Consider the following 16551-nt stretch of genomic DNA (forward strand, 5'->3'; position numbering starts at 1 on the left):
GTGGGCCCCTCGCACTTTGATTTATTTTTTTTCTTTGCGCTTTGTAATTGTTTTAAGTTATGTGCTCAATATGTGGCCTATTATTGTTAAATGCAAATCTATCGTGCAATGTTTTTTTTTTATTTCCATCTAAAAAGGGCAAATAATAATAAAGGATAAATAAGAAAAAAATGACAGAGAAAATTTCTTCTTCAAATTCATTTTTTGCGAAAATATTCATTGACGCTAGAGTCAGGAGTATCATATTTTTTGGATTTATGCGATATTTACCAACGCCAGAGTTGGAAATATTCGTAGGAATTGTTCAGTGACGCCAGAGTCAGGAACATGAAAGGAAGAATAAAAAAAGGAAAAAAGGAGAACAAATTCTTAGCAATTTTAGACAAAACCAGCAATGCAGCCTGCTTTAGGTAGGACGCTTAAGGGGTGATAGCATCTTTCCCTTTGCGTAACCAGTCCCGTACCATAAAATCTCTGTTGACCAGTTTAGGGTTCCTAGTGACCATAATACTAGGTGGCGACTCTTTGAACAAGACCTTTTCCCCTAAAAAAACAAGATGCCAGATATCTGTTTTTTTTTTTTCCAATCGAAGGGATTTATTTTTTTAATTGGTCGCCGTGATGTCCGGGTGTGACAGAATGACGACTCCACTAGGGACCTTAGGACTAAGCTTTGCTATTTGTCTTTTTATTGTTAAACAATATTTGTCGTACTTTTTTTTTCCTCCTTGTTGTGTTTATCAAGTTTTATTTTTTGCTTTTTTTACTATTTTAGCACGCATAGTTATTCATGTTTATCATGCATATATATTGGATATGGATCTAAAGCCTTCACACATTACTCATCTCATTTTTAATACATATAGTATCAACTTTAAGATAAGTGGAGGAGTAACGACACCCCAATGACTTTAGCCTGGGTAAGGCTCGCGAAACTATCCAACTCTCGTATGATTGTTTGCTCGATGGTGGTCGATATGCCGAACTGATATTACTCAGGGCCTCTATCTTCATGCTACTTGTAAACCTCATATCAACCTTTCGAGGACGATCACTAAGCATGCGAAAGACCGTTGAGACTAGATAGCAAAACTACCCCGATGCATTTAACGACTAGAACCTATCCTTTAGGTTAATCCCTGCAATAAGCTTAAATGTGCTTTTGGGTGATGTAATGGCCGCTATTCCTAAGATAACAACTGTTGAGTATGGACTCGAGTCTGAATCCTTGCAAATGACCGACGGAGACTGCCCTAGACTGGATATTGGTGAGATACCGCTACTCAAATATATTAGATGCATAATGAAAGACACCAAGAATGTGGCTGAAAGCTCAGATGATAAGAGGCTAAACAGATCTCCTCTCGGTATGTCAATGCATATCGAATTTGGATCTGACTGCATATCAAAATAGCGATCATTATGTCACCCCTTAAAAGGCGAATCCATACCCAATATGTTGCATTCATCTTTATGCATGTTTGAACATACACTTATAAACTGTTATAATACCGCACTCCAGGTGAAAAATATGGGTCCCCCATTGAAACACACTTATAATACTCGACCGCGAAAAAGAAAAATGAAAACAAAGAGAAAGCCCAGTTGGAAGCCCAACACCGAAAAGAGATGGAAAGTCTTAGAGAAGAATTCGTAAGGCTTACTAGCCTACTCGAACAGGCCTTGAGATCTAAACCTGAAGAAGCAAAATTTACAGCTCAGCCTGAACCTATGCTCGTAAATCCACAGAATCTGGGGCAAGTGCGGTGTCTCAACAGGCTATGTATTCCCAATTTGCTCAACCAACATATCCCATAAGAATGTCATCTACCATTGACCTTACAATGAAGGAATCTCAAAAGAACAAGATGGTAAAAGAAGATGGCCTGGACAAATGGGCTGCCCTGGAACAAAGGCTGAGGGCATTTAAGGGAACTAGCCTACATGACCATATAAAGGCCTCCGAGATGTGTTTGGTACCTAACGTAGTCATTCCTAAGAAGTTTAGGGTGCCAAAGTTCGTCAAATATACATGAACTCAATGCCCTGTAACTCATCTCAAGGCATACCGCAACAAAATGGCTGAGGTGGTCCATGACGAGAAACTATTGATTCACTTCTTTCAAGACAGTTTGAGTGACGTTGCCTTTACTTTGTATATGCGTTTATACAATACCAAGATAAAAAAAATGGAAGGACTTGGTTGATGCCTTCATTAGGCAATATAAGTTCAATATGGATGTGGGCCCTGATAGGTCAAGCTTGCAAGCTATGGAAAAAAACAACAAGGAGTCCATAAGAGAATACACTCAAAGATGGCGTGAGACTGCCGCACAGGTTAATCCTTCTTTGTTGGAAAAGGAGATGATCAACTTGTTTGTCAGCACTTTCAAGGCCCCGTACTTTGAATACTTGGTTGGAAGCTCTGCACAACATTTTTCTGGCCTGGTTGCTATAGCTGAGAGGATTGAACAAGCTATCTGTTTAGGAAGGATTGCTGACTCGACCAAGGAGAAACGTTTCACTAGAGAAAAGAAAGAAACCGAGGTTTATATATTGAAGGTGATTACAAAGGTGAGAGAAAGAGCTACCAAAACAAAGACATCTAGAGATCACTTGTCCTGAAGATGAAGCTACAGTGCCACTAGGCCAAGACTGGTCTATGTGTGACCCTAACTGACTATTAGAAAGGTGCCCTTGTCGAGGAATTCATAGGAGAGGGACGATTGGAAGATTCCAGAAATTCCAATCGATGATTGCTAAGTGTTTAGCCCTTTTTATGTGTCACCTTTGCTAGTATAAGGTCTTTGTTACTTTTTAGGATTTCAATGAAATAATGAGTTTATCCTTCAATTGTGTCTCTTCCTTTGATTTACAACCAAAATATCCTGAAAGGGATTCCCTTAACGCACTCACAAATACACTTTTGAAGCCTCGCATGATCTTGTAGACTTAATTCATCTCTTCTACCAAAATCAATTTCCCCATTGGAATTTTAAAAATTGAACTTGCATTTTGATTTCAAAAATAATTTGATGTTTATTTAAAATGATATTTTTGACATTCTACTTGTAGAATGACACATGAATCAAGCAACCCCTTCATTGAGGTGACTAAACTCTGAACCAAAATGCAAGAATAAAAAATGAACTGTCATTCTCACACCATGACTCTTGAGCCATGTTGTCTTAAATTTATGAATAATGGTATGTAGTGAACTCATTGCTCATAGACTCATGAAATGCATCTCTTTGCAAAGACCAAACCATCACATTAGACGAGGCCAAAGTTTATTGATCTTAACTGCTTGCGTTTGAAATGAGAAAAGGCTATCTTTATTATTCCTTTCACATTCTAAAAAAGGTATATCCCTTGCGGTCCCTTTTTGAGCCTGAATAATTTTCTTTCATGAAAAATCCCGACTAAGATCACATCCCACACTGGGGGCAAGTGAAAATTTCAATGAGAAAAGATGAAAAAGCGGTGAGAAAGCCGAAAAGGCAAAGGAGTCTAAGAAACTCAAATGCTAGGGGGCATGCCCAAATCACAAGCAAGAGTGATAACCAAGACAAAATGAATATGCCCTAGTAAAGAAATGAAGAGCAAATCGAAGAAGAGTGACAAAAGAAAATATGAATGACACAAAAAGTCGAACTGCTGATAATGATCCTTAGTCTTTGAAACCCTGCAACACTTTTTGAGCCTTATGAATCCTTTTCTTTCATAGCCAAAAACCATGGCCTACATTACGTGCCTGTAAAAGTCCTTTCTAATCAAGAAAACAAGCAACCGGGGACAACAAACAATGCTCTCAAAATGCAAAGAGTACTTTTTCATAAGAGTCATGACATCAAGAACAAACTACCAATTATTATTCATGTTGATAAAATGAGTGTTCAAGAAGAGACAAATTTTTCTCAAACAAAACCTCGAGTTTTTTTGCTCAAGCCCTTCACTTTAAAACCCATAAAAATAGATGGTCACCTCTTGACGTACCTTCACCAAATGACAAATATTGCCAACATAGGAGCAAATCATTTCTTTTCTAAGAAAAAACCAGAGAGTTGCAAGATTTCAAAAGCAAATTATTTTAAGCTTACATCAAAGCAATTTTTGTTTTCAAAATGCAAGATCAAGATTTCAAGATTCATTCTAGATAAATATTCCTTCACCAAACTGAAAATAAGAGAAATGAGAGAATGGTCACTTAAAAACATCATTTGTCTGAGTTGCTGACAAAGCACACTTAGGGGTAATGGCCAATACAAGGGGGCAACATTGTGTTTAGAAGGAAAATCAATCCCTTCTAGAAAAAAAGAGAAGAACATTTCCTGTAACAAGACAAGGGGGCATTTTGATTTACAAAGGGCAGCTTGATCCTTCCAATAAGTGACACCAAGTGTTTAATCAATGATCCTCTCAAATTATATGACGAGACAGAAAATCTTTAGCAAGCAAGTGGGCCACAATGGGCACCATGAAGGTTGAGTTGTGTAAAAAAAATATGGGAAAAGACTTACATAGGCCAACTCAAGTGGGCTAGAAGTCAAACGATAAAGATGACCTATTCAAGATAACAAGTCCTTATCAATCAAGCAATAAGAAGATTAAGAAGAAATGGGGGCCTATATTTCAAATAAAGTAAAGATGCATGCATATCATCTAACCTTTGAGACATTGGACAATGAGTTTTGCAAAGTTCACAAGAGAAATCTTTGACGGGATCCATCAAATGGAAGGCCGCCTTGAAATGGCTAAGATTGAAATTGCTTTTGGAAAATTTTTCACTTTTGAGAAATTTTAACCTGGGCAGGCCGCCCATGAGAATTAGGCCGTAAAAAAAAATCTTTGTATTTTTCCACCACCTTTTATTTCTCATCCCTAAGGTAGTGCGTTTCCTAACCCTGCCTTCTTTTAAGTGTACCTTCGAGCCTTCGACCATCCAAGTTAGTGCGTTTCCTAACCCTACTTCCTTTTGAGTGCGCCTCTAAGCCCTTACCTCCTTTCGAGTGCGCCTTTGAGCCCTAGAGCATTCAAGGTAGTGCATTTCCTAACCCTACCTCCTTTCGAGTGCACCTTCGAGTCCTCACCTCTTTTTAAGTACGTCTTCGAGCCCTCACCTTCTTCGAGTGCACCTTCGAGCCCTCGACCATCCTTTTGAGTGCGCCTTCGAGCCCTCATTTTATTTCGAGTGCGCCTTTGAGCCCTCACCTCCTTTTGAGTGCACCTTCGAGCCCTCACCTCCTTTTTAAGCGTGTATTCGAGCCCTCATCTCCCTTTTGAGTGCTTCTTTGAGCTCCCATCTCGGGGATAATGCATCAATGAGGCAATTTCTTTATTTTCTACACTTGGGTAGGTTACCCATTACAATGAGAACCTTTCTTTGTATTTTCCCACCTGGGTAGGTCACCCATTACAATGAGACCACTTCTATAAACAAAATGAAAAAAAATATGATGAAATCTCTCTCTATATATTTCACTATCGGGCAGGTCACCTGGAACAATTACAGCACTCACGAAACTCTTTTCGCGTTTTATTCTTCATCGGGCAGGTCACCTGGAAAAATGAGACCATTCGCGAAATCCTTCGCGTTGCTTCTTCCTATCGGGCAGGTCATCTGGAACAATTAGACCACTTGCGAAACCCTTTTCGCGTTTTATTCTTCATCGGGCACGTTCCCTAAAAAATAAGACCACTCACGAAATCCTTCGTGTTGCTTCTTCCTATCGGGCAGGTCGCCTAGAACAATTAAACCACTCATGAAATCCTTTTCGTGTTTTATTCTTCACCGGGCAGGTCGCCTGGAAAAATGAGACCAGTCATGAAATCCTTCGCGTTGCTTCTTCCTATCGGGCAGGTCGCCTAGAACAATTACACTCCAACACTCACGTGTTTAGGGTTTATGTGTTTAAATCTCTCAAATTCAATCAATGAATATGTTCTATCATAAGCTTGTTTTTCAATCGTATTACCACATATTACAAGAAATGCATGAATCAAAAGGTCTTATTTTCCGGTTGTAATGGGGCTAGGGTTAAGGTGAGGTAAAAGAGAGTAAAAGAAAAGGTTCAAACCAAAGAAAGTATAGCATGTTGAAAAATGATATTTCAAACAAGATATTCCATCAAAGCACATAAATTTTCATCTTTAATCACCAATGCTTAATTTCTTTTGATTTCAAGTTCTTTTAACATAAAACCTTAAGAACATGAAGGAATACTTTTTTTTTTCTTGTTTTTCACCTTTGGCAACTTTACCCATCTTTTCATCAAGCATCACTTCTTCTTTCTTTTCACATAATTTCCAACTATAATTCCATGAGATATCACAAGTATATGCTCTACTAATCCTTGGCTAGGGGAAAAGGAAAACATATAAAAAGTTAAGGCTTATACATGGATAAAGCAAAGAAAAGATAAACAAGCTCAAAAGGGGCTCACTAAGGATAATATGCTTTAGGTTGGCTTTTTGGTTCAAGTGGTTAGAATTCCTAATGCCTTTATCATCTTCATGTATATATGTAATGTGAATGTAATCTCAACAAGATATGAAGCAAGTTCTAGAGATACATATCATTGAAAAAATCCACAATCAAAGAATATAATGTTGAAGGCTCAAAAGCTTGTATTGGTATAACACTATAAAGTCAACATGACATATTCTCAAAGTCAATCCTTAAAACAATTAAATGTTTAAAATTTGCATGCACACTCATTCAATTAATTTATATCTTCATCTATCTCAACTAATTCTTATACATAATACTCATATTGTCAAAAACCAATGGGAGTTCAAAAGTTCAAACATAATTTTTTTTTAAGGACAACAAAGAAAACGAATTTTAAGGACAACAAAGAAAACCAAAATAAGAAAACCAAAATTCTCCTAATACCCCCACACTTAAAACACAACATTGTCCTCAATGTTGAAATAAAAGAAAAGGAATATAAGAGAATGACAAATATAAAGTAAAATATGAAAAATAAAAGATAAGGAAAAAGAAAGCAAATCTGATTTTTTTTTGCTGGTACCGCCTCCTAGTAAGCGCTTTTGTTTTATGTCATTGGCTCGACATGTTGCATGTTCATTCTTCATAGATTAGTTCAGCTAACTCCACAGAAGCGGTGAGTTCTGTCATCCAACCTTCATAGAAAGGTTTCAAGCGATGCCCATTGACTTTGAGTACTTTGTTGGTTTCTAAACTTGTAATTTCAAATGCACCATAATGAAAAACATTAGAAACAACAAATGGTCCAATCCAACGAGAGCACAACTTTCTAGGAAAAAGTTTCAAACTGATTAGTACTTAAAAGTGCATTCTCATTGTCATAACCCAATTTTTGAACAAATAATAAAAAAAATTAAATATAGTTGACAATGGGGTTAAGACAACAAAATTTGAAGTTTGGGGATGTAATTTGAGAGTTAATTGATCAATTTTGAAAGAATTAAAAGTAAAAGATTTAATTAAAGGCTAAATTGAACAATCCGGAAATTAAGGACTGTTTTGTAAACAGTGTTATAATTCAAGGATTCAATTGAATTTAATCCAAGGGCACAATTAGAAATCAATTGTTTCTGATTAGGATCCCAATTGTTAAGTTTAAACTGTTTAGGGACTAAATTGAAAAACAGCCATGCCCGAGGACACAACGGCACCGTTTTGGAAGCATTGTTCTTCGTCTCCTACGTTTGCGCGGATGAAGCCGATTCAACAGGAAATCTGCAGCAAATCGTGGACCACGTCTCTTGCCCATGATCCCGTTCGTAATTTGAATAACAGTCCTGCAAAGGCAGGACTGGTTGAGGGGCAAGTTTCTCTATAAAAGGGAGAAGAAAACCTAGAACAAAGAGGGAAAAAGATCAGAGAAAAAAACACAGCGACGGGGGGAAGAAAAATAAAACCCAGAAAACCAAAAAGACCCAGAAAAACAGAGCAATCAACCCAGAAAAACAGAGCACACAAAACACAACCCAAAAAAAAAAATACAGAGTCAAGAACGGAAAAACTGGAGCCAAAACAAAAGCAAAAACCCCGGAGCAAAGAAATAATACACAGAGAGAAGGAGAGGAAAGGAATCCAGTATACACAGAGAATTGTTCCCGCTATTGCCTTCATCTCTGCAGACGTCCCTGCATAAAAAAACCCAACACAAAACCCAGATCCCGAATTGGAAGGAGAAGCCAGCACCGTCCTCAATTCATCATCATAAGGACTGAGAAAGCAGGGAAAAACAAAGAAAAAAGAGAGGACAGTGGGCATAGAAGCAAAGGAAAGCAGGAGTGAAAGCTATAAGCGGAGGAGGGCCACCGCGCTGCCACCATCCGCACCGTCTCCAGAGATCAGGTAAGTCATTTTTCTTTCGTTTTTTTGTGCATTCAATTTGATTGTATCGTTGCACTGTGCGAAGGTAAATTAATTACCTTCGCACTGTGCATGAAGCACGCGGGGAGCCACTCCACGCCTGCTTCATCTGTCTTTGCCCAGCCGGCTACTGGCTTGGGCCAGTGACCTGGCCGGGCTGGCTGGGCCTAGCCCAGCCCATGTGGGCTGCGCTGGGCCCAGCCCCAGTTCACAAAAAAATAAAAAAATAAAAATAAAAAGCAGAAAAATAAAAAATAAAAAATATATATGTATGGATAAAAATAATGTAAATTTATTGGTTTATTCACTGACGCCAGAGTCAGGAATAAAATACCGGTTTAAATTTATATTATTTTTATTCGTAATATTTTATTTTATTTAGATGAATAAAATAATGTAAATTTATTGGTTTATTCACTGACGCCAGAGTCAGGAATAAAAATACCGGTTTAAATTTATATTATTTTTATTCGTTGTATTTTATTTTATTTAGCTAGAAAAAAATAAAAAAAAATATGTGCATGCGTAAAAAATAAATTTATTTTTGTTTATTTATTCACTGGCACTAGAGTCGGGAATAAAAAAAATATTAATCTAATTTATTTTATAGCTACGTGATATTTACCAACGCCAGAGTTGGAAGTATCCGTAGTTTAATATTCACTGGCGCCAGAGTCGGGAATATTATAACCAAATTATCATATCGTAAACTAATAAACATTTAGCAATTTAAGACGAAACTAGCAATGCAGCCTGCCTCAGGCAGGACGTTTAAGGGGTGATCATATCTTCCATTTTACGTAATCAGTCCCGAACCATAGAATCTCTGTTGACCAGTTAGGGTTCCTAGTGACCATAATACTAGGTGGCGACTCCTTAAACAAAGAATATCCCCATTAAAGAACAGGATGCCAGAAATTCGTTCTTTTCAAAGATTATATAATTTTTTAAGGCCGCCGCGATGTCGGGTGTGACACTCATTAAGGCTTTATATCATCGTATTGCACTAAAGTATCATTAAATTCCCTAACTAAAGCATGCTTTATAATAACAAGTCTGATAATTTAATATATCTTTAATTTATGGTAAATGCTTGTTTTGAATGCAGGTATATCTTACAATTCAAAGGATTGATTGATGTGATTAACTATTGAAAAGTGAAGAGACAAAAAGAGGACTAGGCTAAGAGAAGAGATGCTGGTTCAATTCCAAACTGGAACACCATTCGGTTATTGGATCATAACTAGAGCTGTAGACCTTGGATTTTGGTCTGGTTTATATGGATGGAAAGCTAAGACATAGACCTAAAACTTTCACGGGGAGTCCAAGACTCAATTCTACCGTTTTCAAGTTCAAATCTTAGCAACAACGGAGAAGTCGGAATCTGTCATGCAGCTCAGACACTGTTCGGTTTTTCAGTTCATATGTTGAGTTCTAGAAGTCCAAATGAGCTCTGGTTTTTTTTGTTGGAAAGCTAAGACAATTGCCCACAACTTTCATAGAACAAAGGGCTCTAATTCTGATGTTAGCAATGGCGTTTTGGCCAGCCAACAATATCAATAATCAGCCAACAATGTCAATAACCAGCAGCGAACAATGTCAAAAACCAGCCACCAAATCAATGGTTGCCCACCAACTAAATAGTTTGTCAACCAATCAATAGTTTCAAATTTTAGCCTATAAAAGGAGGCATTTGCCATGTATTTAGTCATCTTGGTTTTCAGATCAAGATCATGTTCTTGCTTTCTTTCTTTATATCTTTGTAATGTTCAAGTTTTCTTTCATGCTATATTAATCTCTTGTTTATGCTTTTTCATTTCCTTTCCTATACTTAGTTAACTTATATCATGTTTATATTCTTATATTGTTTATTTATGTTTTTCTTCTTCATTATGTTTAGCTAAGTTAATTATGTCAAGGTGAAAAGGTTTCACTAATGGTGTTAGAATAGGTATAATATAAACTTAACATGGACTTCAATGTTTATATTCAAGAAAGTTTGTTATTAACATGTTTTATCTTTTTATCCTACTAATTCTTAATACCTTGCTTGTTAAATGGTTAATCTAGATTTATGTTGTATAACATTTGGTACATCAAATGCTTGATCCTTCATAGTCTTCGGCCGACATCGTTATTATGATAGGAACTTGATTTGTTGTTAACATAAGCTAGCAACATGAATGCCTGATGATATTTATAAGTATGGTGTTACTTAGACAAGATAATTAATATGATCATGTTAATACTTTATAATGAGCCATTAATGATAAATCATCCGATTGGAACCTCGTTTGTGTGTGGTTTCCAGTTGAGTAATAAAAAAGAGTTTATATTATATTTATTTGAAATACCATTAGTGGATCCTCTAACCTTGACATCTTTTTTATCATTGTTTAATCCTTACATCAATATCACATCCCAAAACTCTCTTCAACTCCTTTTATGTTATTATTCTCTTCAAATCTTTATCTTTATTTGTAATTTATATAGTTGACCTCCCTGTGATTCAACCCCGGTCTTGCCGGGTTATTTATTACTTTGACACTTCTGCACTTGGGATAAGACATCAACTCTTTGACCGTGTCACAAACGTGAATGATAAAGAAGGACTTTATCTCCAACATGAAACTCTTTTCTTGTAATTATTCGGTCATGAAGACTCTTAGTCTTTTCTTTGTAAATCCTTGCATTCTCATAAGCATCATTCTGTATCTCTTCTAATGTGGTTCCAGTCTTTTTGGGTACCAAAAGGATAGATGCCACCCATTCACTGTCCGTGATGGAGGGGAATGACTCCTGCATCATGGGGAACAGTTTGCAAAGCTTGCAAAGCCAATGCTGATTCATGCATGTTTTGGGGAACACATATATGCCTCTCCATCTCTTTTATCTTCGTAAAATCATAGCCATAGCTCAAAGCTACGCTTAATCCATCCTTACTATCAAAATCACAAACTTGTTGCACATATTTATCAACTTGGTCATAGCATGTGATAGAATAAGCATTGCTATAAGGATATTTCATTGCATCATGAAAATTAAATTCAATCTTTTCATCTCCTACTTCCATAGACAAAGTATCCTTACCACAATCAATCTTTATATTGGCAGTTTTCAAGAATGGTCTCCCAAACAATATAGGAGAGTTGTTTGATGAATCACAAGAATCATGTTCCATATCAAAAATATAAAAGTTGCATGGAATGACCAAACTATCAATCTTGACTAGGACATCTTCAATCACACCTAGTGGATAAACAAACTATGATCTGCAAGTTGTATTACAATACTAGTTTTATTCAAAGGCTTCAGACTAAGAGAATCATAAACATGTTGAGGCATAACACTAATTGATGCACCTAAATTGCACAAGGCCCTTTTGAAACTAGCATTACCAATAACACATGGGATAGTAAACGCACCTGGGTCTTTTTGCTTCAAAGGCATATTCTTTTGAACAACAGTAGATACAACTTCACCCATACTTACCATTTCGTGACCTTTCAGTTTGAAAGCTCTCTTAGTAGTACACAACTCCTTCAAGAATTTGGCATACTTCGGAATTTGCTTGATAGCATCAAGCAAAGGAATGTTGAGTTCCACTTCTTGAAAACCTCTAAAATCTATTTTTCTTTGTCCTCTTTCTTTGACCTAGAAGAACTCACAGGAAAGGGTGGAATTGTTTGAAAACTGGAATTCATTAAGTTAGGACTTACCTTCGGAGTAATGGTCATTGTTTCAGTTTGTGGAGGAGAAGGATGTTTCTTCTTTGTACTCAATTCGGTTTCTATCTCTTCTTCTTCCTCCATCTCAATTTGTTTCAACCTTTGCTATTCAAGTTCTTTTCCACGTCGCAACATGATCGCATTAACATTCTCTATTAGATTCAATGCTTGGGAGGGTAACTTTCCATTCATTTGTGCTTCCAATTTCCCCACACTAGAAGCTACTTGCCCCATTTGCTTCTCCAAGTTGTGAATAGTTGACCTTATTTCCTGCTGAAAAGATATGACATTTTGTTGCAAGGTCACAGTGTTAGAAGCCAAAGTTTTCATCATCTCACGAAGATCATCATTGGATGATGACCCCATAACATTGGAGTTTGTAAATGGAGGGGGTTGTCTTGCTTGATAATTCTGTTGGGATTGAAATCCATGGGGATGGAACTGTCAGCCTTGATTGCTTTGTTGAGGTGGGTTCCCATAGCGTAAGTTGGGATGATCTCTTCATCCAGGATTGTACGTGTTGGAAAAAGGATCATATTTATGCTGGGGCTGTCCGTTGACTGCTCCATCAACTGTGTTAGCATGTTCAATGTAATCTTCTTGCATTGTTGGGTATATATCTGAAGCATGTCCTTGTAAGGAACATATGCTACAAACTTTCACATGCTGTACATTTCCACAAGCCAAAGAACGCACAAGAGAAGTAAGATCATTAACTTTATTTTCAAGGTTAGAAATACTTACCTCATTTACTCGTTTGTTTGAGAATTCTCCACGGGTGCCAAACTATTTCGAGTTGGCTGCCATGTTTGAGATCAATTGGCGTGCAGCCTCGGGTGTCTTATCCACTAATGTCCCTTCACTTGCAGCATCAATGATACTACGGTCAGTAGGCATCAATCCTTCATAAAAATATTGAATGAGCAGCTGATCGGGTATTTGATGATGAGGACATTGAATGCAGAGTTGCTCAAATCTTTCCTAATATTCTGAGAGTGTCTCTCCATAAGATTGTCGAATCCCACATATTTCTTTCCTTATGTTGGTAACTCGAGATGTTGGGAAATATTTTTCAAGGAAGATCTTCTTCATGCCATTCTAAGTTCCAATGGAACCTGGGAGAATAGAGAAAAGCCATGCCTTTGCTACCTCTTTTAAAGAGAAAGGGAAAGCTTTCAACTTAACCTGTTCTTCATCAACTCCATTCGGTTTCATGCCAATGCAAACCATATGGAACTCCTTAAGATGAGTATGAGGATCTTCTCCTGCAAGACCATTAAATGTTGGTAGCAAATGTATAAAACCAGATTTAAGCTCAAAGTTTACTTTATGGTCGATGTTTATGCACAATGGTTGGTTTTCCATGTTAGGAGCAGCAATCTCCTTGAGTGTTTGTTGTCGTGCAATAACCATGATGTTGAGGCGAGCTTCCTTTCGTAACCTGCGTAAAGTGTTTTCTATTTCGAGATCCAACTACACTTGAATTTGATTAGTAGAACAGGTTACAGACATAAATCTTCAAGAAAACTCAAAAGAAACCAACCACACAAGAGATCGAAAACAATGCAAATTGTATGAAAATCCTATGCCAGAAAACTAAAAATGCCTAAAAACCCTATAAAACAGCGGAATTTGACCTCGATAGGGTGAGGTTAGTGGTTTTACCACTAGTCCTGTTCAAAACATCGTTTCCTTTCAAGAAACAAAAGGCTAGGTCCTAATTCCACTAAAAAACAAATCTGTTTTGAACAGTACCGCTACAGTAAATGAATAGTACCGCCGCAAGCAAAAATTCTTTTTTTTTAAGAAAAAATAAATAAAAATCATAACAAATAAAAATAACAGCACAAGAATCAACTAAAATTACTTCCTCGGCAACGGCGCCAAAATTTGTTGCGATGTCGCGGCCGCACAAATTAATTACCCAAGTTTAAAACACATAAGATAGTATAGAGCAAGTAAGGGGTCGATCCCACGAGGAAGATTTACTTCAGATTTTTATGCTATACGTTATGCAATTGGGGGGTTTTGATTTATGATGATCTAAACTACGGAAGAAATTAAACTAGCAAACAAAATCAATTGAAACTGAAATTTATCAAGAAAACAAATCTTGGTCGCAAGCACACATCCACCTACAGAAATCAGAACCGATCCTTAAAACAAAACTCCAGTTTATATTCTGAATTTTTATCTTTTCTTAACGTTGGTTAATTAACGGATCCGCCGTATAACTAGCCCTAACCAACAACCAATCACAATGTCCGCACTAATGATTTAATCCAATGGCAGCCTTAAGATCTAGATAAATTCATTAATCTTAACAACCAAGTTGTTTGCTTGTGTTGCTTTGATCGAATGTTCTCCCTAAGTTTAATAACGTAGTTCCGCTACAATTATCAAGCTTAGTTGCTTCACAAGTTTATATACCACAACTCTGGTTTTGATATCAAACTTAGCAATATATTGTTCATAATAATAACTTAGAGTCCGCTTTAGCAATTAAGATAAACAATCATAGGAAATATGCATAGGAAAACAAACATACTCATTCATAATACAAACTGAAAATAAATGGAAGAATAAATCTCACAGTTCTTGAAATCTGAAGGTTTTTGCGTCCTTGCAACCAAGAAAACGAGCTTAGCTTTGCATCTCTATGAAACAACTACTCATAAAGATAGAAGAAATCATTATTTTTAATTTGTAGAGGGGAGAGTTTGTGTTTCTTCTCTTATGGCTGCCACCCCTCTTTCTTTTGTTCTACTACACTCTCTCTCCCTCTCTCTTGGCTCTCTTTTAATAGCATAAACTTAGCTACCTATTTATACATAAATTATAAGTAAGAAAAATCAAAGTTCAAGTGTGAACATCAATAGATGGTGGTAGTATGAAGGTGGCTGGCGGCTGGTTTGTGGTTGGTGGTTTGAGGTTGGTGGTTGCCTTCCTTGACCTTCTAGATTGATTTATTAGAGGAGCTAAATTGCTGAAATAAAAACTTGGATGTCGGTTTGGATGCTTCGGGATGTAATTTGGATTCTTTTATTTATGAAACCTGTTTGCTGGCAGAATTCAGTTGTCATCTTTGAAAACTCATATTTCCCTCATATGACATCTTTTTGGGATGAAATTTGGAGAGTCTATAGGCCTTTGAGCTAGGAATCCAAAACAATTGAATTTGCATCAATTGGACTTCTGCAGATCCAGATATTGAATTTTGAATGATCAAAGGTCAACACTGGCAGAATGCGAGATTTGACTTTGAAGGATGTGATTTTCATGCTCTTTCTTATTTTATTTTTCTCGACTTAGATTTACAGAAAGGTATGGATATTAGCTTTCTAGTGCCACTGGAACCACTTCATTTCAACCTTTAGAGCTCACCCTCTGCATAAAACATCGACTGAGGGTCAAATCTTCCAATTACCTCCAATTTACTCCTTTTTGCATCTTTCATCTAAAAGTGCCTTCAAAATATAAAACAAAGAATATCAAGGCATTTTATATAAATAACATAGGCAAAACACTAGTTAAATGTGGGTGAAACTATCGAATAATATGGTTACATCAGTCACCTGGAAAAATGAGACCACTCACAAAATCCTTCGCGTTGCTTCTTTCTATCGGGCAGGTCGCCTGGAAAAATTAGACCACTCGCGAAACCCTTTTCGCGTTTTATTCTTCATCGAGCAGGTCGCCTGGAAAAATAAGACCACTTGCGAAATCCTTCGCTTTGCTTCTTTCTATCGGGCAGGTCGCCTGGAACAATTAGACCACTCGCGAAACCCTTTTCGCATTTTATTCTTCATCGGGCAGGTTGCCTCGAAAAATGAGACCACTCGCGAAATCCTTCGCGTTGCTTCTTCCTATCGGGCAGGTCATCTGGAACAATTAGACCACTCGCGAAACCCTTTTCGCATTTTATTCTTCATAGGGCACGTTCCCTAAAAAATGAGACCACTCACGAAATCCTTCGCGTTGCTTCTTCCTAACGGGCAGGTCACCTAGAACAATTAAACCACTCGTGAAAATCCTTTTCGTGTTTTATTCTTCACCGGGCAGGTCGCCTGAAAAAATGAGACCACTCGCGAAATCCTTCGCGTTTCTTCTTCCTATCGAGCATGCCGTCTGGAACAATTAGAGCACTCGCGAAACCCTTTTTGTGTTTTATTCTTCATCGGGTAGGTCGCTTGGAAAAATAAGATCACTAACAAAATCCTTCGCGTTTCTTTCTTTCTATCGGGCAGGTCGGCTGGAACAATTAAACCATTTTTTTTAAAAAAAACAAAAAACAAAAAAAGAGAAAAAAAAAGAGAAAAAGAAAACGAGGAAGTGTTTTCACAATTATTCTTCTTTACAAAACTTACTATACAAAGTCAAAAGAAAATAAATTTTCTATTGCCTTTGCATCATAAGCATGGTAAAGAAAAAAACCCGAAAACGGTGGAGAGAACC

General features: G+C 37.0%; 2 protein-coding genes and 2 long non-coding RNA genes across 14 annotated transcripts in view; 2 read left to right on the forward strand and 2 right to left on the reverse strand.

Moving 5' to 3' along the window:
* Positions 1–16551, reverse strand: part of LOC18099983 (L-type lectin-domain containing receptor kinase IV.1) — a 95996-nt gene that overhangs the window by 32243 nt on the left and 47202 nt on the right. The window lies entirely within an intron of this gene.
* The window catches only part of LOC7487268 (L-type lectin-domain containing receptor kinase IV.1), an 86057-nt gene that overhangs the window by 12622 nt on the left and 56884 nt on the right, over positions 1–16551 (reverse strand). The window lies entirely within an intron of this gene.
* LOC127905488 (uncharacterized) overlaps positions 1–16551 on the forward strand; it is an 84103-nt gene that overhangs the window by 11996 nt on the left and 55556 nt on the right. The gene's annotated exons all lie outside the window — the stretch shown is intronic.
* LOC127905489 (uncharacterized) lies at positions 7680–10097 on the forward strand. Its single transcript, XR_008059577.1, has 2 exons — positions 7680–8350; positions 9477–10097. It is a non-coding gene; the product is annotated as an uncharacterized LOC127905489 (long non-coding RNA).

This window comes from Populus trichocarpa, chromosome 6, assembly GCF_000002775.5.
Source record: "Populus trichocarpa isolate Nisqually-1 chromosome 6, P.trichocarpa_v4.1, whole genome shotgun sequence".
Classification (NCBI taxonomy): domain Eukaryota; kingdom Viridiplantae; phylum Streptophyta; class Magnoliopsida; order Malpighiales; family Salicaceae; genus Populus; species Populus trichocarpa.